General features: G+C 38.4%; 1 protein-coding gene across 1 annotated transcript in view; it reads right to left on the bottom strand.

Moving 5' to 3' along the window:
* The window catches only part of KCNIP4 (potassium voltage-gated channel interacting protein 4), a 115,863-nt gene extending 94,357 nt beyond the window's left edge, over positions 1-21,506 (bottom strand). The window contains exon 1 of the mRNA XM_026052393.1: positions 21,486-21,506. The gene's annotated coding sequence lies outside the window, so the exon portion shown is untranslated. The remainder of the gene's footprint in view (positions 1-21,485) is intronic.
* Positions 21,507-23,796: the final 2,290 nt, after the last annotated feature.

The raw sequence follows: 23,796 nt of genomic DNA, 5'->3' as shown, positions 1-23,796 counted from the left end.
CGCTCCAGCTCGCAGCACAGTGTCATCAGCGGGAGCCCCGCTGCCCGAGCCCTGCTATGCAGCCGGAGGGGACGCGCTAGTGATGGGGAAGTGCAGGAACTTCTGGAGCCCAGGAGCACTGAGCCCCGGTCCCATTCACGGGCATTAGACACTTTCAACAACTACGCGACAGATCTTGCCCAGACTCTGCAGCAGGGAAGGATAAGGCATGCGATAGCAGCTGATTTATTGCATAGCCTGTGTAAAATTAACTGTCCTCAGTTTACTAATGTGAATAGCAAGAGCACAACCTACAAGAGGCTTTAAAATATATTTAGGCAGCACTTGCATCACTATCAGCTTGGGCCTAAATGCTTATTCTTGTCCCCATGCTAATTGTCCTAAATCCTGCCCACTAGAATATAACACACTAGAATACAGGGAAGTCTGATAAAAATAATTTTAGACATGCTAGATAAAGAAAAAAGATCTAACACTAAAAATAATCTCATAAACCAAGTCAAATATTGACCACTGACATTAGCTTGCTTAACTCTTCCCATTAGAAACACTTTTACTAACTTTCTGAGAAGAACAGAAACTTTTTTTCTGAAGGCCATTAAAGTTAAGATCACAATAGTAACAATCAACTGCTTAAGGACTACAGGAAGAGAGAGAAACACATGCATATATTTCAGTTAATACTAGGTTTTATTTAGGCATTATGTGAACACTAACGTTCTCAGATTTTATTTCTCCAGGTATTCCACACTAGAGCGCCCTGAGTTCTGTTATTTGTCAGTTCTTCAAACTATTAACCAAAAGGGCTAAAAGCTCTCCAAGAGAAATACATAGTAAAAATAAATCAAATAACATTCAGTACTCTACGTGTGCATGTCCCAAGTAGACGATTACCTTTTTATTGTAAAATAATCATTGAAAATATGTATATGTATCTAAATCAGTACTTTGTTCCCTTCTATTTCTGCTTATTCCATATTCACATTTCCCTTTTAAGGCTCTGACATGTTTGTCTTAACTCATTCTCATCCCTGACTTGTATTTTCTCCTTAGGCTTATTCCTCTTTGTCTCTTCCATCTTTCAAAAGATGAACGATGGCCAAATGCTCTTGGGAGCTGAGGTCATCCTATTTGAACCCCCAACGTAGAATGCCGAAATGTGCATTACATGTGCAACACACCCATATGCACAAAGCCACCTGACAAACATTTACAGAAGTGGAAGCAGTTCAGTTAAATACAAATTCACGCCTTAGAACATTTGAAAATAAAAATCAATCTTAAAGGAGATTTTAAGATTCGCTTACATAAAGACATCTGCTTGCATTCTTCACACTTGCTAAATCCATAATCTAGTGTAATTTCTATGTCTTACTCCCAATTAGAGCAGTTACATGCTCAAATTTCTGTGACATGGCCTTGTGGTCCCTGTGTTGGCACTATATGTGAATTTAAGAAGCTCTTCAAAGAGAGAATTTTCATCAATGTCATCCCCAAGATTCGCAGAAAAATATCATTCTACCTTTTACTACCTTTTACTACACCCTGCTACCATAATTAACAAAACAAAATCAGGAAGCTTGTTTTTTCTTTTAATAGCTTTAAGATTATCAATAACAATTCTTACTTTAGTGCTCACAAAGCATTGTCTGTATTATTAAAATGTATTATTTATAACCAGTCTCATCTTAGTGCTTACAAGTTTACATTGTAATTTATACAGTCTTCCCTTTTCAATTTCTTGCAGATTCTGTACATGAGAATAGTAAAATAGGAATGCCTAATTGATTGAATATATTAAAGTGTTTATGCATATTAAGTATCTTTCCAGTATATTTTGACATCTGCATGTAAGACACTTTCCTCAGACATAAATGTCTTCACATGTGTACTGAACATAATTTTCAAGGTGAGGCTGTATTACTCATTAACTATCTTGAATGATGTTTTCCTAAATGATGAAATCTGCTCAGTGTTATAACTAATTTAACAACAAAAAAAAAATCACTATTAATTGGCTAGCAGTAATAGTTCATCAGAACCCATTTGAGTTTTTTCCCCAAATGTAGCTGAAAATGGAAACAGTTGATGAGTTAGAAATAGAAATAAAATTTGGAGGTATTAATTAGCTGCCCTTCTTTTTGCGCTTTCTTTTCCAGAGGGAAATGTCAGTCATCCAGAAGTAGCTGTCAGATAAACACAGACAAGGCACCTATGAACAGGTCAGGTCAGCTCAACTCGTAAGCTCCTGCTTATTGTTGATAGCACATCTGAGTTTATTAGGGAAAGTTCTGTGGCTCTTAATAAGCCTAATCCTCATATTAGTCAGCCAGCAAGAAATCTCTTCACAGGCAATAATCCACAGTTTTCTACACATTTAAGTTTATATCTTAGTTCTGCTGAAGAAAACTTTGCCCAGCAGAAAACATTTGGGGAGCCTGGAGAAGCAATTAACTTAATTCATGCAAATCCTTTCAAGAATTATTCAGAGTGGAAAAATGCGTGTTTTCCAAAGCAACACCTCCTGCGTGGTTTGTTGCAGCTAATCACAGAGTATCTTGTAATCTTCAGAAAATGCTTAGAAAAATAAGTATGGGATCACTTTGTTCATCTCAACAGTGCTGCAGCCACTAAAGAGCACAATAATTGCACTACTAAGTAACTTTTCCAACAAAATTGTGGAAAAACTTTATCTAGGCAGAATAACTAATTAGAGTGTAATTACCTAAGATAAGATTTGTCAGACTCAATATATCATCTTTAATATTTACACTGCATGCCCTAGATCTTTATATGACCGTAAGTGGATGTAGGTTGAGAAAGAAAAAAAAAAATGGACACCTGTACAGGCAAGATAAGATTTTACTGGTTTATAGACAAGGGAGAAAATAAGATATCCAGGTTTAAGGCTTGGTTTCATACTCTGAAATAAATTACACTGAAACATTATTGCAACTATAACTGTGTAGAGTTGATTTCCTTGTTCCACTAGTCTGGTTCTAGACTGTGGTATTGGGATTTTACTATTTTTTCTTTGTTCTCACCTTCTGACTCTCACTTGCTCCCAGAAGCTCACTTTGATCTAAATCAAAGGGCTGCTGCCATTACTGCTCTGAAAACAAGAGCTGAAAAGAATCCCACAAGAAAATTGTAATAAAAACACTCCAGTGACATAACAACTACAGGTGGTTTCATTTCTTTTTCTATAAAATTAATTGGTACAGCACGTTATTCAACTATGCTTAAAATAGCAAGTGAGTTGTAAATTTAACAGCACAGACACAGGAGTAAAAGAAACATTTTCATTTTCAAAGCTTTAGCAAAAGATTACAGAGAGGCTATATCTTTCCTAAACAAGGTTAGATTACATTTAGTAATAGTAAGTAATCAAATTCTGATTTGTTTTACTGCAAAGCCCACTGGCTTGCTTGGCAAACTAAATTATCTCTGAATTATATGACTATGTCTTCAGCCTCCAGTCCTGTTTTTCCTTTTATATTAAATCATACTTGATCTTGCAGTAGGAGAAATTGTGACTACCAAGCCTGTGAGCATAAATGCATGTCTGCACTGGAGAGCCACGGTGCAATGTAACTATTTGAGGCCAGCAGAACTGAACTACTGCATTAGCTGTATTTCAGCTAATGCAGCATAAAGCTCAGACTGGGTTAAACTACCCAGCACAGAATCAGGAAAGAAAAAAAAAAAACTTACCCCACAGCTGTAGATTTGCTCTAAAATTAAATGGTTCTTGCTTCTCTAGCCATTGTGCTACCTGAATGAGGATGCAGGCAATAATTTTTAGACAGCTCAAGCCTGAGGCATAATTCACCTGTACATATGTAATTTTTATCCCTTCTCCCAAGGTATCATCTGAGTAAATATCCTTGACCCACCTTCTTCTGACTTTTTCTACACTTGAGACACACTTTGCCTACTTATGGCAGGATTTAAACTTTTTTTTTTCTGCCTGGTCCCCCTCTTTAGACTTTGCACATTTAGGAATCTCAGTAATAGCAATGTCTGTTCACCTGATTTTCTTCTTTTATTGTTATTTTTCCAAATACAGATACAAATCAGATAACATCATTATCAATCATTTTACTTATATAATTAGGAACTGTTGGGAGGCCTACATACCAGGTCTGTGGAAATCATGGGACAAAGTAGCAGAATTTATTTGTCTATATTCAGTTATTTCTATTCAGCAAATTAGGAATAGGATTCCTTGATGCTTTTCCATACATCTAAAAAGCTACGTTTTTCTATGGTCTGTACAGCTCTTTGATAATCTCAAATGAGTTCCTAGAGGACAAGATAGCTGTTTACTGCCATGATGAATGGGAAAACAAATGACCCTTGTATGTTGGTTGTAAAAACTAATTGACAGGAATTATCACAACTACAGCTGCAGAACCAGCTATCTATTGTTTTTAAATCCTGAAGCCATCCTGTGCAACACATTTATTTTAAAATGTGTGGCTGCTTTCTTAGGAGTCAATGTATAGGGTTAGCAACCTAATTGAAGAAAAAATATTAAACATGATCTTACGAACATCACCGCCCTGCAACTCTCTTTTTGTTATATACCTGTCTTTCATTTAAAATATGCAAAACAAAATTTCTCACTTTAGCTTTTAAAAAAGGTGATGCATGCTACTTTTCCATAGCAACAGGAAATTATTATAAATGGAGTTCAGAGTGGCTGCCATATTTCTAGATATACCTGGATATTATCCCCACACTGGATGGGACAGGAATGCTGTATTTTTTTTTTTCCCATTCAGAGGTTTCTCTGTATTACAAATTTCAGTGGCTTCTAAGGGTGCTCACTGCCAACTCTTTCACAAATAGCCTAAAGGATGCAGAGTCCTAACAACACAGGACAGGGCACTATCAGACTCTCTTTGACTCATTTCTGGAACAGGCTGCCCAGGGAGGCTGTGGAGTCTCCTTCTCTGGAGATCTTCCAAACCCGTCTGGGACGCCGCCCTGTGCCCCATGCTCCGGGTGTCCCTGCTGGAGCAGAGGGGTGGGACTGGACGATCTGTAGAGGTTCCTTCCAACCTTAAGGATTCTGCAATTCTGTGTGTGTGTGAGGGGGAGAGGGAGGGAGGGAGGGAATCACTGGGTGGGAATGGGTTGTAAGATACTGCTTAACTGGACGAGGTCTCCGAGTTCCTAATTCGATCCCCCTTGATTACAACTCCACGACAATTTACTGCTCTAGCGATATTTAAGGATGTTTGCAACATAAAATGGGAGCCTGTTCCAGGAGCTCTGCTGCTCCAGCACTCTTTTAGCCCTTGCTGGAAGAGATGAGCTTGTGACGTCCTGCTCTCCACGAGGCAGCAGGAGGGACGGGAGCTCTCCCAGCCGGAGCACTGCTGTGTCTCACGGAGCTGCCCAGCACAGTATGAGGATAAGGCAGACCGCGAAATGCAGGAACCCACAAGCTTCACAGGATACCACTGCGGGTTGTGTTAAATACCACTGCCAGCATCAGCTCTTTCCTTCTGGAAAGCCATTCCTGTGAGGGCAGGGTTTGTCACAGACTCGATATCCTCTGTGGTTCAGGCACTGCATCACACACAGCAGGTTTATGGATGGGGTTGTGGGGGTTTCCTTTTCACATGCTTATTAACAGGTAAAAGGCCCTAACTCTATTCCATGAAAAGGGATATCCAACTGCATATCTTCCTCCATACTACACCAACAACTTCGAAACCATGGTGGTTCACAGCTGGCAAAGAGCAGCCATTTTTGGGTATTTCTAAAACCTCAAATTTGTTTGTTGTTCTTAGTACCTCGAAGGCCTCAGAAACCTCCCTCATTAATCATCTGTGGACTGGTCTTGCATTCCAATTTCTCCCCGTTTCTCAGCAATAACCTCCCCAGCTTCCCAATAAAGCTGCTGCTTCTCCATGCTCACTCCATGCAGGTAACAGCCTCATGGTACAGATGAACTCACTATTCTTCAGGTGGAGCTCAACTAGTCCTAAGTCTTAACTAGTCCTAATATTAAATAACATTGACATCGCAAATGAAACCAAATGCTTCTTTCCCCCGCTATGTCTGTAGTTTTTAGGAATATACATTTCAGATGAGGTTCCCTAAGATGGTGCCCAGATTTCACCCCATTCCCTCACTGCACCAGCTGTTTTGCTTTGGTATTATTTTCTTCTGAGCTTATTGTTGTTAGGAGTGACAGTAACACACACTGCCTTTCAGAGAAGCAACTCTGTGATACACTGGAGAATAATTAGGCTGCTGTTCTCTTGCAGCCCGAGCGGGCCTGACAGCTTGGTGCCCCATCCCACACTCACTATTAAGCTGTCCCCTCCTGCACTGGGTTTGGTGCTTGTCTGATAACAGTCTGCAAGAAGTCATGTAGTAAGTAAGCCAAAAGAAAAATAATTTCACACGACAAAGGACAACATCATCCCCAAAAGCAGCACGCCAGCCTTTGCCTTCGAGGTGCTCTGCAGACAAGAGACTCCTCTTGTGGCTGCAGATGCTCCACATCAGTAATCCCATGTGGGCTCAGAAAGAGGGGCAAGAGCTCAAGTCTGATGATGCAAGACCAGGCAAGCATCGAGATAAATCCTAACCAAGCTTTAGGTGACATGGCCAACCCACAGATTTTGCAAGACATCATCAAGATCCGGCATCCACAAAGTAAATGAGGAAAAGTATCACCCAAGCAGTGCTAGCAGTCCCTATTCTGGGGGATTCAACAAGATGCAGAGCTCTCATACAGGCACAGCAATCACCACCACTTCATGTGGCTCTGTATTTCTATTGTGCTTTATGATAAATTCTCATTTACGTTTCTTAGACTATGCATACAGGACCTGTTCATAGAACTAGCACCTCTGAATGACATTTTGTAAAGTTTCCCAGTCTTGCACGGTCTTGGGGAGAAGTTTGGTTTATATTGTACAGCACTTGCCCAACTGTAAATGTTGATGAATTAAAGTGCATTCTTCTTCTTAACAAATTGCCCTTTGTAGCCTACCAAAACAGATAAACAAGCTATGAGAACACAGTGGCTGTCTTGCTCCTTCCCTGCTACAAGGTTGTTTGAATTTTAATTGCTTGCAACTAAAGGTTAAGCAATACTTGCAGCTTTATCAGTTGAATTGAAGCTCCCATGTAACAGAGAATGGGAATTTCTGAGTCACTAAGATGCTCCTCAACATTATTAAATGACTTAAGAACCATAAAACTTCTAGTGAAGATGAAGAAAAACTCAAATACAGTTGAATGGTTTGAGGAAATCCAACAGTTTCTTCCCATCCCAAACCCAGTACATACAGGGATGTTGGGAAGAGACATCTTTAAAAAAAAAAAAAATTCTACGCAAGCGCTTGAACTTTAACACACACAAAAAAAGTCATTCTTTAAACCAAAACTATTCTTATACATAAATATATCATTAAATGTACCAGAGAAACTCAGACACTGGTAGGTTAGCTACAGTGCATATGCCAGGACTAGGAGAAAAAGAAAAAATATATATATTAGTTAAGAACTGGCAGCAAATTTTGCCCTGAACATATTTTCCTACAGTGACAACGTATAATGATCTAGGGAATCTTCCTGCAAAACAGATAAATTTTGCCTGCTGCTGTTCACTTCGTTAGTTGCTCCTATGAAGATGGATGCATTTTGTTTTTCAAACTTCTGTCAATGATTTTCTCCCATTTCCCCATCTGACTAGACTGCCTTGGCACATATTCAACAAACAAGGCTGCCCTGCTGCTCCTGAACTCTTATAACAGGAGGAAGAGTGAACAGCATAGTGTAAAATCCAATAAGACAACAAAAAGGCAACAAAGAATGATAACGACTAAAAAGGGCTAGTGGGCAGATGGGGCAGAGGACACAGGCAGCGTTAGCAGGGATGAAGCCCTGAGTGGTTGAGCACACGTTTGCTGCAGGATTGCCTGCTTTAGCCACAAAACAAACCAAAAGCACAGTGAAAAACCAAAGAGGGGGAGGGTGGTGTGTGAAAGCTTCTGCAAGGGTGAAGGAAAATACTCTCTTTACCTGAATTCTTGCAGTGAGATAAGGAGACCCTGCCTTCACCTAGATGCAAAGAAATACCCCCGGAATCTCTCGCACACTTGAAGTTCTAATGGTCTGTACTCCATGAACTTTGTCCACTAAGCAGAACCAGGGATATGTCAGAAATACAATGCAAAATTTCACTCAAAGACAGTGATTCTTGGTAACAGATGTAAGATTTTTGTATTTTAATCACCCACTTGTTTAAACTAGTCTTTTGTTGTAAGGCAAAATTAGTAATATCCTTTGGCTAAATAACACCATGCTGTAATAACAAGAATCTAGAAGTTTGAAAACATCATCCATATATTCCACTGATGAATGAGTGGAAGATTATGCAGATTTTGTTTGTTTTTGCATGCTTAGGAAAAATAACAAATATGTTAACCATCTGCAAAGTCTGTTAGAATCAAGACTTGGAAAACAAAACTTAAATACTGATGTATCCAGACTTCTGACTCCTTCTAGGCAGGGAAAGACTAGATAACTTCCCTAGGTCTTTCAGATCTCTCTGCAATCCTGTACTTCAACCACTTATTATAAGTAATTATTTATTACATGCAAGCACCAGTGTAAGTACATGTTAAAAATGTAGAGTGACATTAGTTAAACATGTATCTGGTATCTAAAACCCTGCTTTTAGATGTTCAAGAAGAGCATACATTAAAAATGTATCCAGAATACATTTTTTTCAACATGAAAAAAGAAAAAGTGATTCAACACTGAATCACTATTTCATAGCAGACATAAAACTTGAAAAATCTGTTGAAGAAAACCTCGAATTGGTGAATTCAATTCTTTTTGCTTTTCAATCACCACATGTGATTCTTGGTCACCACAGGTGGTGGCAGTGGCCTCACTAGCCAGGCCCCTGCTCTCCATGCCAACCCAGCCTCACACACTTGACTTCCCAGACTTGTCCCATGCCTCTCTGGCCCCTTGAACTCTTGGCTGAACCAGAATCCCGTCGCCAGCCCCGCTCAGGTCCCACAGAACGGAGCCCTGCCAGCGAGGCCACTGCCACCGCCTGCCTGCGGTGACCCAGGCCTCAGCTCTGGGCCCTTGTTGCACTCTGACACTGCAGCTCACAGCCAGGAGCAGCAGCACAGGAATTCACCTTGGCTCCTCTCTGCTCATGCCAGATGTAGCAGTAAGGAAGAGCAAAAAGGTGCAGGAATCTTCAAGTGAGGAACAAGAAGGCAGTGGCAAAGATCCAGGCTTAGCCTAGCAAATCAAAGAGAAGGGTAGAAGTTTAGAGCAGTGACCTACAAGTGGGCACGAGGAGAGATACCAGCACTTCTGGGAGGTGGGCAGCAGGAGCTGGCAGCAGCAAGAAGACACACTTGAGGAACAGGGCAGCAGAACGGGGAAGCATGAGTGGCTTCAGGAATGGCACAAGGTGCACTGAGGGTTACAGCAGTGGGCTGAGAAAGCAGGATGAGAAACAGTGAAATGTGACCTTTCAATTGCTGATTTGCTTTTATTTTCTATAATTTCATTTTAAAAAACATAAATAATGCATCTTCTAAAAGCATCAAAGATTCCATCTGAACTACTGATAAAATTAATAGAACACTTAAGGAAAAGATATTCTGCTTCAAAGTAAGGTTAATTTGCACAGCAATATGCCATGAAAGCCTGTCTCTGAGAAGATCTAAGCCATACCAACCAACAACTCTCTGTAAGAGGAACACAAAATACCCATTCAGCATCCCTGGCAATCCCTTTGCACATGCTATAGCAGACAGAAGTTAATACATTTTTAATACTTGGAATGCTACCCAATTGGAGAATAAATTCCAAACGAGAATTATATTGTTATTGCACTGAAAAGTCTAGAGAACTTAGGTCCATAAAATATTATGGCACTTTCAGTTTGCTTTTATCTGTTGTTTACTGTTTGCTTTAGACGCCAAAGCTGCTTTTGCCTTGCAGCTGTAGGAGCTGTAGTTGTGCCTGGAGTACATGATAGAACAGAGACTTTTTGCATCTGCTAAAGCTCTTTAGTATCCTTCTCTCCAGCTGCAAATAAGTTTTAATTGAACAGTTCGTACCAATCTGCTTTTGAAGTCTACAGAAGCAAAATCTTCATTACACTAGCTGATCAGCAGATTCTTCCTCCCATCTCCCCCTCCTCAACAGTATTTTCACAATCTGCTAGCAGATCATGACTGATCCGAGTAAAGTCTTTTTCTGCTACCAGAATAAAAATAATCTAAAAAGTCTAGTTTTCCATTCCACACAGTTGTGTGGAACTGTGGATACAAACTGACCAGACGCACGGCAGTTCTGCTTGTGCTCTGTCTCAACCCATTGAGAGGACAAGCTGGTTCTGCTTCCTTACAAAACTAGACCAAAGAAAATAAAAATACAACAAAAGTGAAGCGGAAAACCAAGTTCAAGTAGGTAAGCTGTAAAAATCTCTGGAGAATTAGCTCAAACTAAGAATAAGCACACAACTTTATCTCATCCCATGAGCCTATTTTTATTTTGGGAAACGGCAGGTGGTACTCACCATTCTAGAATTATTCTAGATTTGCAGAAGTCTATAGCTCACTTACAGAGTCAATCCTCTATATTTTTACCTAGAAGCAGAACGGTCTTAATGAGAAAGAAACAAAATTAAAAACAACTCGCCCTGCTTCTAAGTTAAGTCAATTCTGATCTCTGCTCCAGGCAACCTGCCACCAACCCCCCAGGTCTGGCTCATTTAATAAATTTAATCAAGCTCTGGTCATGTATGTGTGACAACACATATAAATCTGTAAGCCTGCACAGATAAAATGAGTAAGGGAGCTCATGTAAGATAGTAAAGATTTTTGTTTGTTCTCACATTATTATACAATTACCTTCTATCCCAACAAACACCCTAGAACAAAAATGAAAGGCTTTTACCCAAAGATCCTGCATTGTAATCACTGCTGCTCTTATCCATAATTCATACACAACAGATAAATGAAAGATGTTTGTGTTTTCTTGTGACTTAATTATCAGACTAAGTCATTTGTAAAATTGGCCCAGTGCTTAGACATATCTTTCTTTTTGAACAGCTTTTCTTGCCTTTTTAGAGAAGTGGCCAACAACTAGTTTTGCCAAAAGTCTGAAGGAACAGCCCCCAATTTTGGAGCATCAATTTCTGCTATATAGCACATATCTAAAACAACATCTTAGCCACTTTTGCATGGAATAATACAGAATCTCCTTTCCTTTTCATACTAAATGATAAGAACAAGAAGAACATTTGGCTGTCGGAACTGGTTGGTAAGGATGTGTGTTATGACACATTTCTTCTTTGCAATATGAAGTTGGGAAGATTGATGAAAGAGCAATTTCCTGTGCTTTGGGCAGCCTGCACTTCATCTTGATATGGATGCAGAATCATCCCAGTGCCACTCTATCTTTAGGGATGCTGCACAGCTGAGGTGGAAAGGAAAGCTCATCCCCACTGGAACCTAAAATCATTGTGGTCATAAAAGCCCACTCAACCGGCTACCAAGTAATGAGTCTTGTCACAGTGCTAAAAAATAGTCAAGACCTCTTACAAGAAGAACTGTGCATTTCAAGAAGGTGCAAAATAAATGCAGCTCTCAAACAAGATATCTCCATATGATAAAATTTGCATTTTGTACTCAGGATGCTGGATCAAACTATAATTTGACAATTCAGAGGGAAGGCAGTGCAGAGGGAAAGGCAGAGCATGCTGAAAAAGCCATCAGTGAACACGAAGATCTACCTTTACCAGCAGGCTATCCCTACAACTCGATGCCATTTTTCTTCTGAATAAATGATGATGTTAGAACTTCATATTTGCCGGTAAAGAAAAATATTAACTCTCTCATAATTAAGTGCTTCCCCCACCCTTGCAACACCAAAAGCAATAACAATGAAAGAATTAATCTGCCTGAAAAGGCAGATAAAAAACTGGTAAGTTTCTCAAAAGCAGAGCTCCTATTTGCCACTGCTTTGGTTTGTGCCCATAACTGCCGTAAGGAGAAGACACCAGTAATAGAACCTGAAAGTTACTTCTTAAATGAAAATACTGCTGCATGAAGCAGAAGAAAATAAGACTTCTTCTTTGCTTAGAAGCTGTAATCTCTTGAATGAAGTTACAAAATGCTATGAAGGATCACTTATTTTAATTTAATAAAGCAAAGTAAGCCAAACTTAGGTGTGGCTCTATATCTTAAACTGTATAGCACAATCTCCACAAGGATATTTGCAGGATACATAATATTATGCCACTTCCAGTTTTATATTCTGATAGGAAAGTGCTGCAACTGCAAATTAGTTTTGATCATGACTGCCAGCTGCTATTGAGGATGCTGCTTTTGTAGTAGCAAGCTGTTGTGCTGAATGCTCTCCTGAGTATAGAGAACGGTGTTTCTGCTCATGATCACAAAGATCAGTGACTAGAAAGAAAAGAAAAAAAAAGCCTTTATTCCTATCTCTTTTAATCTCTCTCTCTCTCTTTTTTTTTTTTTTTTAAACAAACTATCATAGTGATGTTATAGCCAATGGATTGATCGAGGCAATGCTGTTTCCAGCATTAAACACAATGCAATAAGTCCTAGTTTTAGGTTTGAAGTTGCACTGTTGTTATATGGAGAAAGCAAATCAGGTACTCACTAACAAATTACAAGGAAGAGAAAGATGAGGAGACAGAAAATGCAAAAGACAATAGGAAGGGGGGCTTATAAGAAGGAAAAAGGCAAGATGACTTTATGATTTTGAGCATTGCAAATTTTTGGTCGAATAATTTAGGTAAAAAATAATAGCATCATTCAGTATAAGAACAGAGCTTGCTCACTAACATCACCGCTTGATAAAAGCGGTAAACAACATTACATGAATGAGTTGAGAGCAACACAATTGAGGAAGACAGCAGCAAGTCACAGACCATTCAGAGAGAAGACATTTGCAGCACTCATGAAGGTAAGAAATATCATCAGAAGATTTCTGGGACTATTTAGATTTAGGCTGCCTGAAGATTAGGCTTACCTTTCTCTAAAAAGAAAGCTTCTTCCAGTGAGAGTTATAATTTTTGAGTCTTTGCAGATTTAAAGAAAGAAGTACAAAAGAAAGAAATTTCTATTGACAGTGAGAGCTCCCTATTCACTCGATTTTAATGTCTTTGTCAACTTTTTAGTAGGCAGTACAAATACACAAGCTCAAGAACCTTACACCAGGTACAGTGAGTCAACCTGGAATCTCATTTATGTTATTGCACTCTTGGTTTAAGGGCTGAAATACTGCTTATTGGAACCCAAAGGCAGCGAACGGAGCAGCCAGAACATTCCCATGCCCATTCCTTGCCAGCAGTTTCCTTAATGCAGGATGCTAAACCCTGATTTAATAAATAAGCTAGCTAATACAAGCTAACTCCCAGGTACTTCAGACAGTATTTAAAAAAATTGGATAACTAGAGCCCCTCTATTTCTCATGTTAGAATTTTTTTGAGTGTTTAATTCATGCTATGCTTTGTATTATTTATAACATCTAAATGACCATGGTCTTCAGTGCTTCAGACTGCTGACAATTCATTGTGTGATACTACTGTGGCCTTAACATCAGAACTGCAAAAGGAGGTTATACCAACATTGATTAAGATGATTAATATGTTCTCTACATAGTCCTTGTCCCCACTGATTTAGTATTATACTGAATAAATGAAATTATGGAGTATGTTAAGACTACATTATCCTAAAGGTTCACAGTTTCTTGAAATTATAATATTTGATATCTTCATTACACTGAGATAATGAGAATGGCTTTGCTTCAGGATATCATTTTTCTTGAGAACAGGACTCAGGCAGCATGTCCTAAAGACGATGAAACTTGAACATATACTTGCAAGATACCAAAAGGAATTTTCTCCATTCCCTGACTGCTACTATATGGTTGGGAGGATAAGCAGGAGGTGGAACCAAAGAGACCTGCTAATGGTTTTGGAAGAGAGTAAAGCTGATTTTCATTCCTCCTAAATTCAATAGCAAGAATATTTAAGGTACATGGGGAGGGGGACAAAACAACAAATCTTACCAGCTGCTACACTAACTGAATAGATATGTCTATCATATTTAAGATATGATATATATCTTTAAAATCATATTGAAAGCTTTAAAGAGAGAAAAAGTGGAAGAATTCATTTCCTGACAGCAGTAGCAATTAAAAGAATTAGCAAATATTAATCTCTTACATCACACTTTTAATTTTAGCACATCTTTAGGTTTCAAATGAGGTCACGTTGTTCTCTGTTATAAAAGAGAAAGGCCCACAAACAAAATCCACATTTATGGGTGTCAGTGACGTGCCAGGGTGTTGGGAACAGAACCTGGCTGTGCTGCCCCCACTGGAGGTGCTGCTGATGAAAAGGAGGAACTGAAACACTTGGACAAAAGCTCTGTTCTCTGCAGATCCTATTTAGATATATGAACATTAATGACCTCATGTTACTATTGAAAAAATGATAGGTGAATAATATTACTACACTGGCAGGATGAAAGGGCTGTGAATGCAGTACAATAAAATATTGACACAGCCTTCTTGTACAAAGGATAATTCATTTTTACTAGTCTGAATATTACGTCGCTCTGAGCTTTCCAGGATAAAGGAGGTAAAGTGTGAAGAGGGAGCTGTTGTAAAACCCGTTTCAAATGCTGTTTTCTTGCCTTAATTTGCAGCCTTTTGGACTTAGGCTTAACCAGTCTAAGCTACTGCATGCACAAGGTGGATATGCAGATATTAGCACGCCTCAAATAATACTTCTTACACACACAGACATTTCATGTGTAATAGATATCTAGAAAAAAACTCTTGTTAAGATCAGGTATGGTCGAGAGGTGACAACAGGAACCCTGGTGCTTACCTCTAGAAATGCAAACCCTGCCCTTGCCAAAAAATATGATAGTGGGGTAGATAATTTTTTCTTAGTATCTTTTGCTGACAGAAAAATAACATTCAACTGTGAGACCTACATTCTAATACTTGAAAATTTATTTTAGATCATTTTATGAAAGTCATTATTTTTATTTTGCTATTCATATTCACCTGCTACATGCTTACAGTTCCATCACCAATATCTAATGCAAGTCTGCTTGTTAAGTTTTTGTTTGTGTTTTTTACTCCCCTTTTTGATCTTGGTCATAATTTTGTGCACAGTTAACCCATTGCTGCCTACAGGAATAAAACAAAAGCATATGAGGTCTGCTGTTTTAGCTTTAGAAGATTTTGGTCTCCAGCTTTGATTCTGTTACATAGATTATTAAATAAGTGATTCAAGCAAGTGAGGAAAAAGTGCACAATAAAGATTCTTTTTAGTTGATTCAATGTAGATTCAACATAGCTGTTCTACACAAAAAATATGAAGTTAATATTTATTAAAATCCTTAATGGGTTAAAATATTGAACAACACATTAAGTACCTTCTATTTTGATTACATAAAAGTGTCCTGAAACTATCACTTTAATTAATCATGCTGTATTTATTACACCTACAACAAATCAAGTCCAAATCAAGTCTAGGCTTCTTGCATTTGCCAGGAGTTGAGGTTCTCTGGTCCGTGTTTCAGATTCTTCTTTTTCCTTCCTTCTGAGTACTTTTACATGAAAGAGGTACAGCAAGCAATAAAGAACAGAAACCAAGGACTTTAGCAATGTGCAAAGTCTTTTAGGCTTTTTTTTTTTTTCCCTCCAGGCTGCATCTAATTCTTTTCGTTCCATGATCCTGGCTCTCACTGCTAGGCTGCTGTGCAAGAGAGATTTACCTTTTCTTTTGGGGATCATCCTTATAAAGAAGGTTGGTCTTTTGAATTCTAAAAGTGTGAGCTACCTCTGAGAAATCTTAAGTCAGACATTTATTCACATACATCACTTGTGCCTAGTGAGATATAAGAAAGACCAACTGCAAAATAAGACATTAGTGCATGGTATTAGTGTGGAGATTTCCCAACATCACTTAATTTGGCATTTACCAAATATCAAACTGCCAAATAGATGCACTCTGTGACACATAACTATTTGGTTCCAGAAATGTGTACCCTATATATACACACAGAAACCAGCTACAAAGGAATTAATATTTAAACCTCCACTCTTCTGATTCCATATTTGTCCTTAAGATGTACATACACTGGTATATCATAGAATCATAGAATGCCGAAGGTTGGAAGGGACCTCAGAGGTCATCGAGTCCAACCCCCCTGCTCACGCAGGGTCATCGAGTCCAACCCCCCTGCTCATGCAGGGTCACCTAGAGCACGTGGCACAGGGCTGCATCCAAGCGGGTTTTAAAGATCTCCAAAGAAGGAGACTCCACAACCTCTCTGGGCAGCCTGTTCCAGTGCTTTGTCACCCTCACAGTGAAGAAATGCTTCCTTAAGTTCCTGTGGAACTTCCGATGCTTCAGTTTGAAGCCATTTCCTCTAGTCCTATCCCTGCCCACCACTGAAAAGAGGCCGCCCCCCTCCTCCTCACTGCCTCCCTTACACATACACATTGGATTTTGTATCTGGAATCTGTATCTTTGTATGCTTGCTTAATTTTACAATGATAATCAGCTACCGACTGTTTCTAAATCATGAAATTAGGGTTTAGATATAGAATGCTAATGCAGAGGTAGACTCCTGGCACATCTGTCCCAGGGTGCACAAGGCACTCACTACATATAAATTAGCATTTTGTTTTGGAGTAGAAGTGCAATTTTGAAAGAGATCCTGTGATTATTCCCACTTACCACGTGTTGCCTAGGAGCAAAGAGCAACTTTGACACGGGCAAACTAGGTTCCTTCCCAAGTCAACGCCACCTTGGAGCTCTGCTCCAGGCAGGCACAAGATGTGATGCACCCTCCAAGGAGGGCGTAAGAACCCAAAGCAGTGACCGGCCCTTGGATGCACTTCACACCATGGGTGATGGGACTTTTGAAGATTCGAGATTGAATCTCAAGTTGTTCAACCTACAAGCACATTTAGTGTGTATCATTGCATGCTTTATTAAGTTGTGAATTTCTCCTCTTTAGCACACTTATTTACACACAGAATCCAGCGTGATCAATAGAGCAGGATCAATAGAGCAGGAAAGCTGATTCACCGCAATGTTTTGGAGTGCTCCCCTGCATGTGACTCCAGAAAGCAAAGCTGGCTTAAGCAGCGTGAGACATTACCTGAACAAAAGCAGAGCAGAAACCTGAGCCCTGCCCTGACCGCACACTGTACAAGTGTCAGCCTGGTTTGGAACATAGCAAAATTTCAAATAACCTTTCTACTCCTTCAGATTCTTTATACTATTTTATAGTACCTATAATACTATAGCTCCCATTCATAGATTACTAATTTATATATATCTCTGAATGCATTAACCTCCAGCTGCTAAAACAGCAGCATCTCCCTACATTGTCAATTGCAGGCTCTACTGCTGCTGAAGAATTTCAATTATTCTCCCAAATAATAACCTGCTTCCAACCAGTTTTCACTATCTTATTCTGTAAAAGAGTTTAAGATGAGTAAATGCTTGTAAACAGTGTATTTGTCCTGTATATTCCCCTTGCATCTTGTATATTAAAATCCACTAATGAATGAAACACGCATGAGAATAGGCAATAAGTTTTATCAGCAGAAAAATCACAGGGATTAAGATCTTTAGCAAACTTTCTGCAGGTGTTTAGCTGTGTTATATTATTCAATTCTTAGCTCCAGGAGAGCTGATTGGTACCTTGCATTAAGCCAGCGAGGTGCATGCAGTGCTAAGGAGCAAATCGCCAGCAGCCCCTGTGGGACACACGCTGCCTGGGCAGTCAGCTCCCCGCGAGGCAGCTGAGCTTTGGAAGAGGGAAGCACAAACAAATATTGCATCTCAGACCTGCTGCTCTTCAGCATCAGCAAAACTTCCAAACTGGGGGGGCTTTTTGCTAAAGGCAGTTTCAGCATTGGCACCGCAAACACCTCAGTCAGAGCTTTGTGACTCAGCTGCTTAGTTCCCTCAAAACTGGAGAGGGCACTAAGATATGGCTAAGAAGGTAAAATTCAGGATACGAAACAAGAAAGCAAAGGGCAAGGTTCTAAAGCACTGTTTAAAAAGCGCAAGCAAGTAAACAGGGATAGCATTTTTCTTTAGTTCTCAGAATATACCAAGAAAGTCATATAGAAAGGCATGTGGATTGCTCATATTGGAATTATATCAATAGTAATTTGCAATTTTTCCCACCTAAGTTCACATTATCATCCACTGTAGCAGATGTAAGGACTGCAAGTTCTTATAGTGTAAGGACTGAACCCAGCAACATATATCAAATCTAAAARATTTMWAAAARAMMAAAWMWAAAARCCCCWWMAAAAAAAAAAAAAAAAAAAAAAAAAAAAAAAMMCACATTTTTAAGTCATACGCAAACAGTATGCTCAGTATGCTGACTGCTGTATTGCAAGCCCTTGATTAGTACTCGAAGTATTTTAGTTTACAAGGTTACCCCTAAATCTAAGGAATATCATTTATTTCAAGTTTGTCCCTGTTTGGAAATAATTGTAATGTTTTCTACCTAGCAACTTCCCCCAGGGTATTAATGATTTAAATGGCACTGTGTCAGCTATCACTTAGATGATTTTTAATTGTTACAAGGCTGATCCATTGTTAAAGGATTATACTTTGCACTGTTCATCATTAATCATTAAACTTTGAGTTCTATTCCCTAACTAAATTTTGTTATTCCCCTAAGGTTTGTTATGCAGACTGCAGGATGCACATTGCACAGTTCCATAATTTCACATTAGAGAAAAATAGTTTCTGATATATTAACATGATTCACAAACTTCATAATTTCTGCTTGCAGCTGTTTTTATCTGACTGACCAGGGAGCCTCTCAAGCAGACTGACAATATATTAACAGCAAGAAATACAGATTCACAGAACACAGACTGGGTAGAGAGTGTTTCCCATAAGAGAAAAAATAGTGTGTGTCTGCTCTAGGCTTGATATGCTTCAGTAACCAGTTAAATTACACTGATTTCTGAGGCAACGATTTGTTTAGTATTTCTGCATAGGTGTTATGATCAATGTGCAGCCAACTGAAACAGAAACTTTCATTCCAACAAAAAGATGATTTTTTTTTGATAAGAAAAGACAACATTTTTGAATTGCTGCCATAATTCTCTTGTAATGCAGTTCCACTTGCTCAGTGCTACCTTAGATGGGTAACATTTAATTTCATCCCAGTATTTTTCTGCTGGGTTGCCAGACAAGTAAATGTGCTATTTAAAAGGGAGCCAGCAGGACACTGTAGCTTCTTAGTGGAGGGGCTTCTCACAGCCATGTGGGACATGGGACAGCAACACTGTCAGAAACCACATGGGGGTGAAGAGGAGAAGCAGTCCTAGCCTCAAAAATGAGATGATTTTCTTTAACATCAATAAGCCAAGAAGATGCTCGCAGCAATACTGACAGCTTCTGATAAACCCAAAGAGATTGGCACGCTTGAATTTTATTACCCATGGTAAAGTAATGGTTAATTATCTAACCTGCCTTAAATGAAGAACATACAGATCACACAAAAAGAAGAATGGAAAAGGATCTAACAAGTGCAGATAATGAGCTGGTGGCACAGTCACAGCTGCCTCACTATTTTGGGAAAGGAAAGCAAACACCACGGCTCCAGCAGTCGCAACGTGGAACCAGAGACTGGCAGCTGATACGAAAGAAATTGGTAACTGCCTCCCCTCGGGAAGGCGCTAACGATGGCAACAAATCTCTCTTCATCTTTATGATCTTGCCACAGACACACTGCCCACGTCAAAAAACCCAAGCTCTCTTATCGGTGAACTTCAGTGTCTGAGAAAACAAAAGTGACCCTCGTGTATCTGCTTCTGAGGGTTCCTGTGACAAAACAGCTGGCCAGAATCCAAAGAACTCCTAAGTAAGAGCAAAATTACCAGCAACACAATTAGAAAGACTCAAGTCAGAGCTTTCAGACAGGAACCAGCCACCTACTGCACAAGCTTTGCAGACATAGACAAGAGTTAGAGGATTCACTCCATGGCTGGAGATGTGGAGAGTCTCTTTGAACCTACGGTGCTCAGTAAAACCCCGCGAGCAAAGGGGAAAAAAGAAGTTATTGAAGGATATCAAGTGAAAGAGGAGGCTGAGTTCAAGAGCATATTAGTAACGTAGCCTTAATTAAATTTTGTGACCACACTGTAGATCACATAACAGAGTGTGCAGTTTGATAATACTCTTTCAGATCTTGCGGGGAAAAAAATAAAGTTTCTTAGAAATAAAACATCCTTTTTGTGTGTGTTTAAATTGAAAATGTGTGCTTTTAGGAAATAAAAGGCAAATTGTACTTGATGAGTGGCATGGTCAAAGTGTTTTCAAATAACTGGTTTGGCAAATTACTGCAAGTTTTGTTCTCCCAAGTTTGCAGAATGATTTTTCAAAATGAATTATAGCTACAACAGTCATGACTAAAACTCATCTTGAAAAAGTGCTACACGAACTGTTTCCCACTGGCTTTTTTAATAAATTTTTGAACAGTAAAGATGTAAAGGTCATAGTGAGACAGTATTCTGCAGATACAGATCTTTGGAAATAAATCAATAGAATTTTCCTTTTACTGGATGTCACAAGAGTCACATAGTCCAGCAAAAATGATCATAATATAGTTTACATTTTGCTCAAGCTTTTCAAAAGCATTAACTCATTAATGAACCAACAAGGCTAGTAGCTAGTCTTCCTACATTTTACTTGGAAAATACAAAATACTTAACTATAGTTGTAGTAGAAAACCTTTCCATACTCAAGGAACATAAAAAATAGGAGCTAATCCCTAAAGTGAGACATCTGATACACTCCTGATCATTACAGGAACTCTAAAACATTGGAATACTTTTTCTTAGTAATAAGCTATATGGAAGAAATGACTAGTTTCACATTGTTTTACACATCACATGCATCACGTGGAATATTTTATTTGTTCCTCCATGGAAGTCATGATTATAGTCAAATAAGAGACATTCACAAGGGTATTTCCTTGCAGAGACAATAGGCACATTTCTATGAATATAGTCTGTTTGCCTAATGATTTCAGATTACAGAAATTAAGGACCAGGTTTCACCAGCAATACGTGAAAATGAAAGAAGTTGCCTTCAAGTCTCAGAGTCATTAAGAAGCAGAGACTAGAGATGTCAATACAGGCTCAAAAACATAGATCATAAAATGAAATCCCAAAAAAGCGGTAAGCAGAGGTCCAATCCGCTTTCCAGTCCTGGGCTTTAATCAAAAAAATCATTTTTGCTTCCTATTGATTTACTGGATATACAGAATAAGGAAAGATTGGCAGGTTCCAGTTCATCGGGATAAAGGTAGCAATATTAGACTACTGAAGACTTGCTTCCTTCAGTAAGCTAAAAGAAAATATTCCTATTGCTTACTCACCAGAAAAATCATCCAGCTGAACAGTCACTTTCAAAATGGGAAACATTTGTTCTTCTCTTTTTTTAGTTCTGCTTCCTAAATATTCACTTATGCCAATGCTCCAGGCAATTAATATTTTGGAACTCTGCAAAATAAGTGTATTAATGGTGGTTACTAAACTAATAAGAAACTTATTTTCTCTCATATGGAAAGAAATTTCCATTTTCCAATTTCAACCAAGAAATGGAAATCCTGATTAATTACTTATCCTCTTGCTCAGAATCTTATTTTAATGAGCAAGAGAGAACACGGAATGCAGAAAATGGCCTGGTTGGGGCTGCAAAAGAATAAGGCCTCAGATGCAGGTACCTATAAGACTACATATGGCCTGGGACCATAGCTGGCTTTTCCTAAGGGATAGTAACTTGTCCCTAATATTTATTCTTTGAGAAAGCATTAGGATAAAGGGCATTTTTATTCTTCTCAGTCAGATTGACATGAAGTAAGACAAGGAAGAACCGATTTAACGAAAAACAGCTATTTCTGTTAGGTATTTTGTGTTCTCCAAAGATGGATATGGTATTGGTTGTAATATTCTTTGACAACTATAGCTATAGAGAAGGAAACTGGTAATGTATTTGTGCAAAAATATGAGAATCAACCTAATCTCTTCTATACTCAATTCTCTTGCTCAAGTCTCTATGATGCATTATAATTCATGTATCAGGCCTGAAGAGGAAAAATCAGCATAAAATGTTGCTGAAATTTAATTTGTACTTTCATTAACTAATAAATACAAGCCTTTATAATGTTCACATATTTCAGGCACAGTGTTTGAATATCAAGAGATTAGGAGGACTACTCAAATAAGTTCAGCAATCTAGCATTGAGGTATGTAACACTAACTACTCTGAAATCAGTCACTTCATCATAGATTATGTGCCTCCATCCAGCCTTCGGAGCACAGTACCTAATGGGCCATAAATCTAAACCTTAGCTTGTTTCGTAACTGTAAAGTGAAGCCTAGGCAGTATATGGTGCTCACAAAGGGGAAGATAAAACATTGTCAGGTGACTCAGCCAAGATAATGTCACAAATCATAGACCAAGAAAAATATGCACGCCAGTATCTTGGCTTCTCTTCTATGCTCCGTAATTCAACGTAACACGGCTTGCACCGATAGATGCTGCACAAAGCAGGATAGATCTAATATTTACACAAACAATAAGAAGAAAGAAGCAAAACTATTTGAGAAAGTGACACGAAAAACTAACAATCTTTGCTAATTGTTTGTTTTTGATTTTCCTATTATACCTATTCTATATTTAAACTAATTCCTAACATACCTCAATTTATTCATTTCATCTTATGCTATAGACAAGAACAAAAGTCATTGAGATGAAACTTGGCAAAGAAGGGAAAGGTGCTCAATGCAGTTCTGAGAATATATTTGAGAAGGGAATTTCAAGATGATTGAAATATGATTTCCTATTGCCACAGGCTACCACTATCTGTCAGTGCTCTGTTATACTATACCACAGTGTATATCAAAGACTTATATATTTTTATGTATCTTTATGAGCAAAGAGATGATTTTTTTTTTTCCCACAAAAGCCTGAAAAATAAGTGTTACAAAAACCTCACAGTTCTGATACAGTTCGGGTACAGAATACTGCAAACTACCTATAACTATGCCAGACAAAATACTGTACAGCTAACAGGTGAGAAATACTACTTAACAAAATAAAACAGTTTTTCTGGGGAAATAAAAAGGGGATTGTGCACTGTGTTGCACATTGTGTGTGCAAAAGGCGTAGTGAAGTAATAGCTGACTACAGTCAAAAAAAGAACTAAAAAGAATAAATGGTATTATACTCTTTGTGTTCATATAAGAAAAACACTCCTAAATTATACAACAGCAAGCAAAAAAAAAAAATCTCTTGAGAAGCTTAGGAAAATAAATAAATTGCATTCTATAAATATTTTCCAGATAAGTATTCTCTATCTTAATACACTGCTGATTCAGCACTGAGCAGTGCTTTATCCATGCTCTCAAAATTAGAGTTTGAGGATCTCTTTAGTATCCACCATCGTAAAAAGGTCATAACAGAAATGATTATTGCTATAATCTCACTGAAATCAGAGGATAATTACTAGAAAAAATACAATAGCATTTTGCCTAGTAATAGGATGATTTTTAATTAATATTGCAAATGATTTTGTAGAAACTGAAATTGTAAGGGTTTTTAATATATTTTAAATAAGCTCATTCTAACTGCTTGATGCATTCCTTACACCTACCTTCTACAAGACTCATTTTTCCATACAGTTT

Source organism: Nothoprocta perdicaria, unplaced genomic scaffold, assembly GCF_003342845.1.
Source record: "Nothoprocta perdicaria isolate Ctin4 unplaced genomic scaffold, notPer1 scaffold_88, whole genome shotgun sequence".
Taxonomy (NCBI): domain Eukaryota; kingdom Metazoa; phylum Chordata; class Aves; order Tinamiformes; family Tinamidae; genus Nothoprocta; species Nothoprocta perdicaria.
Note: the sequence above shows the minus strand (reverse complement) of the source record. Positions and strands in the feature narration are given on the sequence as shown.